Raw genomic sequence first — 10,563 nt, 5'->3', positions numbered from 1 at the left:
CTACTCAGACTGTGGGACTCCCTGAGTCAGACTGCACTCCACAGCAATAGGTTTGGTTTGCGATTTCTGGGGAATTACGGTTGGATGGTTTTGGAAAGAGGGTGATTTTGAAAAGTGGTTCCTAAGAACACAACAGACAGTAAAATCAAAACAAAAGCTAAGCAGAATTTTGAGTGCATTTCCCCATAGTTTTCTATATAAAATATTACATTGGATGTTCTATCCAGAATTGTCTTTGAATTAATGGCATTATGGAATGGTCTAAAAGATTCAAGTTAAAAACTGGTTCTCAATTGTACAATACTTGATGACATTGAACTATGGAATGGTATGATATTTGTATTAGCTCCCAATAAAATAGTTTTGAAAAAAATTCAGGTTTCCCCGTTGTAACCAAAATAGCCCTTGAGATTATTTTCTTTAATTCCAGAGTGAACTTACAGTTCACATATTTTATTTAGTTACTTTGTCTCATTTAGTTCTCTTCCATGATGCTTCTTTTCATGGCCTTTTCCCTCCAGAAATATACTTTGAAGTTCATTGTCCCTAAAACCAGACCACATCCTGTAGCTACACTCTTGACTTTTTTTTTCTGCTGCATATGGAACACGTCTGGAGTCTTCATCATTATTAATCATTCCCACTCCTCTGGGCCTGTTCCAGTACTTGATGATACTACTGCATAGACTTGACCTCCATTCTTTTCAGGAAACATGAGGACAAGAAAATGTTTGAAGCATACGCTCATGAGCACCTAGACATACAAGATCCAGCTCTCTTCTGTGGCTTTCTCTCTTAAAGACCATTATCATTCTAAGAACTCACAACAGGAGCAACTGAGAATCCTTGGAGGTTGCTCAGGGTTACACTGAGGTTCCATTTGGAGCTTTAGATAACTGCAGCTTATGGTTGATAGACAGATACTGGTTTGGCAAATGACAAGAAGACTCCCAATGTAACATCTTTCCAGAGGAGTCTGCAACTGTGCGCTGGTGATTTAGATAGGCCAACGGCACTTAGAGTGCAGAGACAGATTTTTAACTTCTCAAAAAGTTTCTCTTTAGGGGAAAGACAAGGATTAATAGGTGATAAAAAATTGTCAGCACACTTGCTAAGAGCCCCGAGGAAAGGCAACACTCTCAGACAGGGAGCAGGCAGCTGGTCTATTTTGGTTCTTAGTAGTCAAATATCCACCTGGTGCCATTGCGTGACCTTGTGAGCTTGTTCAGGCTCCTCACGAAGGCAGAAATCCCCTGTGCTAATTCTGTACTCGATGATGGGTTTTTGTGCAATCACCTGCAAGTCTCCTCCGCTGTGCAGTCCTCATCTTCTCTGTTGACGCTCGCGTCCTCCCTTCCTTTTCTCGTCAGTGCATGTTTGTCAAGGGCTGACTATGCCCCTGGTCTAAGGATGGGAGTGAAAGAGTTAATCGCCACCAGTTGTCACACAGCTTACCATCAGTGACAGGGCAGGACTGTGTGTGCTTTTTATGATCTGCTATAATGCACAGTTTCTATTTGGGAGGAACTCAGGGAATCTCACTGGCTATCATAAGGAATCAACTTTTAATCTCTCCTTCGAATTCCTGTATACTAAGTTGTTTGAGCTGTCCAGGGAATTGTCTTTAAATGTCTAGGTTGCTTGAGTTGAAGGGAACTGACTGTCCATTGCTGTGAAATCTCTTGTTGCTTTTAGTCAACCTTCAGATTGTTAGAATACCATCACAGAGCCCATCACTATGACTCTGAAATCTGGCAAATATTCTAGCAGATTCCATGCAAATCTAGGCTCTTATAAGTTTGAATCCTGGTTGTCCAATTTGTAAGAAAAATTTGTCAACAACTAGTTATTTAACCATCTGGGTAGGCCACATATCAGTACATTTTTAAATTAAGATATTAATTACCTTATAAGGCTGTTAGATAGTTTTACTCTCTGTTGTGAAATATGTTTGCTTATGACTGTTATACACAAGTGCAATAAATGGCAGTGATCAATTATGATGGTGAGTGTCAGCAGTTACAAAGGCTCTATCCTAAGGGCATACATGTAATAAAATAAATGCTTTTAAGGCATTCTTTGGTTATCATTATTATTTTAATTTCTGCAATGGTTATTTCTATAATGAGGACTATTTTTTGGTAGGGTACTGTATTGATGGTATGCAACAATGTTGGGCTCTCTAAGCCCCTCCCCTTCTTCAGTGGGTCTGGATCGAAGCAGATGAGGGGAAATTTTCAGTGTGTTGGGAAATTAAGTTGGGGGCAAAGAATCCCCAGCAGTTGAGGGCCTCTCTCTTCCTCTAATGCTGTTGCTGGGGCTGGTGGTCCAGGGTGGCTCTTATTCCTTGAGCCATAAAGTCCACTACTCTTTTTCTGTAGCCAAATTTAAATTGTCCTACCAGGAACTGAATTTCACAAAGTCTTTGTTGAGGGCAATCCTAGCCCCAGCATCAACAGTGGATGAGTGGCTGTCACTGTTGAAGTCACAGGAGACAATTGGGCCTCGGAGTAGCCCAGCATGCCCTTTAGGGGACCATCCAGATGCCTGTTTTACCACCTTCTAGATGGCATCATACTTGGAAGCTTGGCAGCTTTCTCCAAAGAGTAGGTGAGATCCACGATCAACATATTATGGGTGGGAACCTGGAAGGCCATGCCAGTGAGTTTCCCGTTCAGCTCTGGGATAACCTTGCCCACAGCCTTGGCAGTGCCAGTAGATGTTGGCATGATGTTCTGGGCAGCCCCACGGCTGTCGCACTAGAGTTTACCAGAGCGGCTGTCCACAGTCTTCTGAGTGGCAGTGATGATGTGGGCTGTGGTTTGAGTCCTCCATGATGCCAAAGTTGTCATGGATGACCTTGCCCCAGGGAAGCAAGCCCTTGGTGCAGGAGGCATTGCTGACAATCTTGAGGGAATTGTCATACTTCTCGTGGTTCACACCCATCACAAACATGAGGGCATCGGCAGAAGTGGCATAAATCATCACCATTTTGGTGCCCCCCTTCAAGTGAGCCCCCAGCCTACCCTATGGTTGTGAAGACACCAGTGGACTCGATGACATACTCAGCACCAACTTCACCTTGATGTTGGCAGGATGTCGCTCTTGGAAGATGGAGATGGACTTTCCATTGATGATAACCTTCCCGACCTCAGCCTTGATGGTGTCATTGAACTTGCCATGGGTGGAATCATACTGTAATATGTAGACCATGATGTTCAGTTCAATTAAGGGGTCACTGATGACAATGTGCATTCTACTGGGGTTGGAAGCAGCCCTGGTGACGAGGGGCCGAATGAGGTCAAACCTGTTTACCTGGACCTTTGCCATCGTGTCTCCGGAAACGAGGCTGGGACTACACGGGAAGATGTGGCTTGCCTGTGGCACGAGGAGGAGCAGAGACCTACTGAGTTCTTTCTTAATGTGCTTCACTTCCCCAAGCAGTTAGATGGCAAGCTCTCCAAGACCTCATACAAAAGATCCAAGTAAGTGCTATTGCACTTTCTTATGCTGAGGACTTTGAATAATTCTAGTGGAAAATAGAATCTTTTTTTTGTCTGTTGTGTTATCATTATTATTCCAAAGAAGTATGAGGGAGCTCCTGCAAGACAGTTCATAAACCAAACACTTTCAGTTCCCTATAATTTTAGAGATCATTTTCAATATAAATCAAATCTACCATTCAGGTAAAAGCAAATTGACTAAAGAAAATATAACAGATAGTGAGCTTTAGAGGAGGAACGTACAGTCTCGAGTGGTGCTTTAGAGCTGTGAGAGCCGCAAAGCCAGCAGATAAACCATTTTCCTAATCGTTTCCCTGCTGCTATGACACGCCCTGGGGCGACATCTTCAGGACTCACTGAGACCTTGGGAGATGGTTGAGTGATTTGCACACATCCTGTTCTACAGCTTGGACATCACTTAAGTAATATGACCATGTTGTTTTGTCTTGTGCCTGTAACTGGATCGGCTTTGGTAAAAAATACTTTATGCTCCACAGTCTTAGGTTATTGTAGCCTGACACATTTTTTGCTATACTTATATCTGACCTACTCTGCATGATGGCTCTCTCCTGATGATAGGGCTTAGTCTATGTAGGTGGCTGACTTTCACTGCATACTAGAAGCTTGTTGATTCTCAGTATAACCCACTAGTGATGATAATTAATATCTTCTTAGCAACAGAATGTTGGCAATTCCACCAAGAGTGTGGGGTACTAGAGAATCTATCACCATCAAGTGCTTATCAAAACATATCTGGTAATTCAAATGGTCTGCAATGCTTACCATGTTTCTTATACAAGTTAAATGGAGAGGAGAAGAAACAAGATAGAAGAGTAAATCTATTTTGTTTCTGTTTTTTTTCTTTCTTCCCCCCCCCTTTTTTAAAAAATCTTTTTATTGGGGCTCATAAGGCTCTTATCACAATCTGTGCATACATCAAATGAGCAAAGCACCCTTATACATTCGTTGCACTCGTCACTCTCATAATTCACCTTCCACTTGGGTTCCTGGAATCAACTCGGTTTCCCTTTATTTTTTCCCCCATCCCCCTCCCTCCCCGATCCCACCCCTGGTCCCTTGATAGTTTATAAATAATTATTATATCTTATCTTACACTCCCCGGCGTCTCCCCTCACCCACCTCCCCCTTGACAATCTCCCAGAGAGGAGGTTACACATAGATCTCCGAGATCGGTTCTCCCTTTCTACATGCCCTTCCCTCCTGGTGTCGCCTCTCCCACCGCTGGTGTTGAAGGGTTCGTCTGTCCTAGATTCCTTGTGCCTCCAGATCCCCACTGCACCGCTGTACATCCTCTGGTACAACCAGGTCCGCAAGGCAAGGTAGGATTGGGGTTATGATGATTGGGAGGGGAGGAAGCATTCAGGAACTAGAGGAAGGTTTTGAGTTTCATTGTTGTTACACTGAACCCTGTGTGGCCCATCTCCTCCTCCCTACCCCTCTGGAAGGGGTGTTCAGCTCTCTACAGGTGGGCATTGGGTCCCCATCATGCACTCCCCCTCTTTCACAGTGATGTGATTCTCACCACCACCCCACCTTTGATGTTGGAGACCTGGTCTCCTCTGTCCTTCATGGTCACCTATGTTGGTGTGCTGCTTCCGTGTGGGCTCGGTTGCTTCTGGGCTAGATGGCCGCTTGTTTGCTTTCAAGCCTTTAAGTCCCCAGATGCTATATCTCTCAGTAGCCGGGCACCATCCGCCTTCTTCACCACACTTGCTTATGCACACTTTCGTCTTCAGCCATTACGTGAGGAAGGTGATCACACAATGATTGTTTTTGTTCCTTTGTATCTGCTACATGGTCCATTCAACACCTTGTGTTCGCTTAGGCCGTGTGCTTCTTCTCTGTGGACTTTGTTGCTTCTGAGCTAGATGGCCACTTATTTGCCTTCAAGCCTTTAAGACCCCAGACGCTATATCTTTTTTTGATAGCCGGGCACCATCAGCTTTCTTCACCACATTTGCTTACACACACGGCTGTCTTCAGTGATCATGTCGGGAAGATGGGTATCCTGCAATGGCTGCTTAGCAGGGCGAGGTGCTATTGTATTGGGGGATTATGCATGAGGAGGCCCAATGTCCATCTGCTACCCTACTACTGAACCTATAAATATATGCATATAAGCCTATTGCCCCCATAAACATAAATATATTTACATATGTACATGTCTGTATTTAGGCTTCTCTGTATGCACTTTGCCTCCTACTCCTTTCCTCTATTTCCTTTCGCTTTCCTCCCGACCCATTACCATGTTTGGCCTTCATTCTGTATTCAGTAGTTCCTCTCAGTTACCTTGCTCTTGGTCACTCCCTTCCAGTCCTCCCCTCCTCTCCCTCCTCTGGTTTAGAACCATTCGCTGTTCCCTTGTTTCTGTGTTGGGCGACACCTCCTCCCTTCCCCTACCTCCCACGCTCTCATGTCCCTCCAGGACTGTTGGTCCTGTTGTTTTCTTCTCTCATTATTTGTCCAGCCTATCTTGTCTAGGTGGACCTGCTGACATAGTAATATGTGCATACAAATGGATATGACTTTGACTGTACCCAAGTGGCCCATAAGAACATGGCTTTGACAGAAGCAACATCGACACGCTGATAAGCAGAAAAGCCACTAACATACAAAATTTACAAGGTAAAAAACAAAACAAATTAAAAAAGACTAAGCAAAAAGATAGCAAATATTAAAAGAAAAATTGCTAGTAGTTCAAGGTCCTTTCGTTGGCCTGTAGACCATCCTTTATACTCCCTCGGGCTCCCTCTGCTCTGCTTCCTCCGCTGCTCCATTGCACGCCCCCAGTGTTTGCCTCAGTGTGGCGGGGTCAGCTCAGTCGCCCATCCCCCATTGTGTCTCAGGTGCTGTCCCATGTAGGGCCATGTGTTGGTGCAGGATGTCGTATCTCGTAGTGTGGTCAGCTGAATGGTCCTCTCTGTATGACGGGCCCTTCTAGCTGGTCTATCGACTTTGGGCTTGGTGGACCCAGGTGTACTCCACTACGTCCTTTCTCCTTCTTTTGTTTCAGCTTCCTTCTGGATGTGGTGTGGTGGGTCAGTTCCTTTCCCACTCCAGACGATCTATTTTTGTTTTCTGTGGTATTCCCTTCGAGTGTGGGGGTCGGCCTAATTCTGGTTTGGGCCGGCTTGTCGTCCAGCCTCTTTGTGTAGACCTCTGTACTTTGCGTTGCCCTCCTTGTTTGGTGTGTCGTGTTGGGGTCCGTATGCATGTTCCAGATCTGTGGGGACACAACCGATACTCTCCCCCGGGTGGGTTAGTACCCTGCCCCCCCCCCCCCATACCATCCATTCAGATTCTTCCCCTCCCGGTTCTCCCTCTCTCTACCCCACTACTCATTCTTTATGCTGGGCTCTCATGTACCTCCCTAGGTGTGGCCTGTCCTCCCTCCAACTATCTATGCTTCCTCCCGTTTATTGTGGGATGGATGTTTATTCTATTTCTGTCATGCTGATTGTACTTACCTCAGGGGACTCATGTTGTACCTGTCCCTTTGGGTCTGGCTTACCTTGCTTAACATAATTCCTTCCAGCTCTTCCCATGAAATAACGTGTTTCATGTGCTCATCGGTGCTTTTCAGTGCTGCATAATACTCCATTGGGTGTATGTGCCAAAGTTTGCTAATCCACTCGTCTATCGATGGAAACTTAGGCTGTTTCCAAGTCTTTGCTATTGTGAATTGTGCCGCAATAAACATTGGAGCGCATATGACTGGTCGTGTTTTATTTGCTGCTTCAACCGGGTATATACCCAGTAGAGGGATGGCTGGGTCGTAAGGTAGATCAATTTCCATTTTCTTTAGGTATCGCCAGATTGCTTTCCACAGTGTCTGTACAAATCTGCACGACCACCAGCAGTGGAGCAGGGTTCCTACTTCACCACAGCCCCTCCAACACTTGTTGCTCTCTGATTTACTGATCTGGGCTAGCCTCAGGGGGGTTAGGTGGTATCTCATGGTTGTTTTGATTTGCATTTCTCTTATGGCAAGGGACTTCGAGCACTTTCTCATATATTTATTGGCCATATTGATCTCCTCTCTAGTGAAAGTTCTTCTCATTTCTTTTGCCCACTTCCTTAGGGGGTTAACTGTGGAAAATAGAATCTTTTTAAAAAATGTCAATAAATTTTTATAAAGAACAAGGAAATGTTTTTCAGAACCACTTATTTCGCGGTAAATGTTTTTTTAAAGCTACAATATAATAAATGGAATTATTTGACCTAGTTTGATGGTTACTTTACAATACTTATTTTAAAATAATGAAAAAGTTAAACTCCCCATGCTGTCTTGTGAAGAAGGCCATGGGTATTGTAAAGTCACTTAGAGGTAGGACCTTCAGAAATGTTTGTTTGTTTTTTATGTCTGTGAAGTAGATATGTAATTTTACCTTTAACTCCTTTATGTGGATATTAGTTATTTAAAGGAAATTAATTTTGTGTACACCTGCGACGAGCCGGGGTGGCATAGTGGGTCTGCGTTGGGCTGCTCGCTACACGATCAGCAGGTAGAAGCTCTGAGCCGCTCTGACAGAAAGAGGAACACCTTTACGGAGATGGGTTGACACAGTGGCTGAATCCATAGGTTCAAACATAAGAACAAATGTGCGAGTGGTACAGGCCTGGACAATGTGTTGTTCTCTTACCCATATTGTCACGATGGATTGGAACTGACCCGATGGTCCCTAACAATAACAGCCGTGACAGCTCTATCAGTGAGTAATTGGGTGTTCAAGAGGCAACATCCTTAGTTCATTATTTTCATTACATTAATTTCACTTTTGTTATACACAAAATTTTGGCAGCTTGTTGGCTGTCACACTAAAAATATTCAGATTGACTGTCTTCTTTGTTTTAACTTTATTTGGAAGTTGCTTAGTCCTTTGCTTAATTTTGAATAGGGTTTTAAAGTAGAATGTGCATAATTAATAAAGAAAATGTCTACCACAAAGGTCATTTGATTATCTTCTCAGCAGTTTCATTATCTTTATGAGTTTATGAGAGGCAAAATATCAGTCTTGGAGACTCTGCTTCCCAAATTACCAGTACACTGAGAACAAATTAATTTTTAGGTATTGTTTAACATTAATCAACTTCACAGAAAATAAAGTAATATATTCACATATCATAATGCATATAATGGACTTATCTAATTGAAAATTCAGCTTCTAATCCAATAAGCAATTACCCTACTTTCTGGCAGTAGCTTTTAGTTGGGCAGTCAAACCTGACTCCTTCAATCCAGATACTTTAGGGAGGCAGACGTATATCTCAGGTCATAGAGTAGGCTGTGGTCGGCTCAGTAAGCAAAGAGCACGTTCCCTTAAGACATAGCCAGACTGGGATATATTTGAAGATAAAAGGGGGAGAGGCACTAATAATAATTATGTAAGGCCACTAGAAACATAAAATGTTCTGAGCAAATGGAATGTGTAATTTATTTACTTAAATAATCCAGTTAAGATAAACTTCTCGGTTCCTTGTTGGAATCCACCCAAAGGAAGGGCATTGTTTATATCTCCACAGGAGAGGGAGAGAGACCAGGCTTCAACCCAATGCACCAGAATGTGAATAAAACATACCGGCATGTACCAGGGAACCAATAGAGAGGTCTGCAGGGCCAGCCCCAATCCCAGACATGTGGACACCCCCTTCCCAGAAGAATGCACAGGAATATGCATATGTAAATATATTTTTATATAACAAGAGGGGAATAGACTTATGTACTCACATCTATATGTTAGGAATTAAGGTTGCAGATGGACATTGGGCCTCAACACAAGTACTCCCCCAACACAAGAACACTTTGTGCTAACAATCCATCATTCTGGATGCTCACCTTCCTGACACGATCTCTGAAGACAAAATGGTGCATAAGCAAATGTGGTGAAGAAAGCTGATGGTGCCCAGCTATCAAAACATATAGCATCTGGGGTCTTAAAGGCTTGAAGATAAACAAGCGCCACCTAGCTCAGAAGCAACAAAGCCCACATGGAAGAAGCACACCAGCCTGTGTGATCATGAGATGTCGATGGGATCAGGTAACAGGCATCTAAGACCCAGAACAAAAGCAAATCCAATATGAACAGGTTTATGGGGTGGGCCATGGAGTGGAGACCCAATGCCCATCTGTAGATAACTGGACATCCCCTCATAGAGGGGTCACAGGGAAGAGATGAGCCAGTCAGGGTGCAGTATAACACTGATGAAAATCACAACTTTCTTCTAGTTCTTTGGAACTTTCTCCCCCCACTATTATGACCTCAATTCTACCTTACAAATTGGATTAGACCAGAGAATACACACTGCCACAGATAAGAGCCCACAACACAGAGACTCCAGGATAGATAAACCCCTCAGGTCCAGCAATGAGAGTAGAGATACCAGGAGGATTGCAGAAAGGGGGGATTGATCACAAGGATCAATCTATAGCCCCCTCCCAGAGTGATGATGAACAATGGAAACGTGGGTGAGGGGCAATGGAAGATGATATAAGATATGGAAAAATAATCTATAATCAAGGGTATGTGAGGGAGTATGGGCAGGGGAGGGCAGAGGAAGAAATGGGTAGCTGATATCAGGAACTCAAGTGGGAAGAGAATGCTTTGAAAATGATGATGGCGGCATATGTGTAAATGTGCTTGACACACTGAATGAATGTATCAATTTTGACAAGAGATGTAAGAGCCCCCCAAAAGGTATTTAATTTTTTAAAAAGTGCTCAAGCTCCAATGAAACTGCATTTGAGCAAAGGGGGATATAGAAATGGAAAGAATTATGGTATTTGGTGAGCACAATGACCAGTTGGGTCAACCCACTTTGAAGCCCACATTGTTTGGATTTCCATTCACCCAGACCAATGACTCTTATTTACATTCATTTGTTTATTAATTATCTCAAACTATTCTCTTTTTAGATGAACCCTGGTAGCATGATGATGAAAGTACTCAGATATTAACCAAAAGATCATTGGTTTGAACCCACCAGCCTCTCTGCAGGGGAAAGATGTGCCAGTTCGTTTCTGTAAAAATCTGCTGCTGGT

General features: G+C 43.5%; 1 pseudogene; it reads right to left on the bottom strand.

Annotated features, from left to right (window-relative positions):
* Positions 1-2,302: 2,302 nt before the first annotated feature.
* Positions 2,303-3,330, bottom strand: LOC142440001 (glyceraldehyde-3-phosphate dehydrogenase-like; annotated as a pseudogene).
* Between the last annotated feature and the right edge of the window lie 7,233 nt (positions 3,331-10,563).

The sequence above is a fragment of the Tenrec ecaudatus genome, chromosome 2 (genome assembly GCF_050624435.1).
Source record: "Tenrec ecaudatus isolate mTenEca1 chromosome 2, mTenEca1.hap1, whole genome shotgun sequence".
Lineage (NCBI taxonomy): Eukaryota > Metazoa > Chordata > Mammalia > Afrosoricida > Tenrecidae > Tenrec > Tenrec ecaudatus.
Note: the sequence above shows the minus strand (reverse complement) of the source record. Positions and strands in the feature narration are given on the sequence as shown.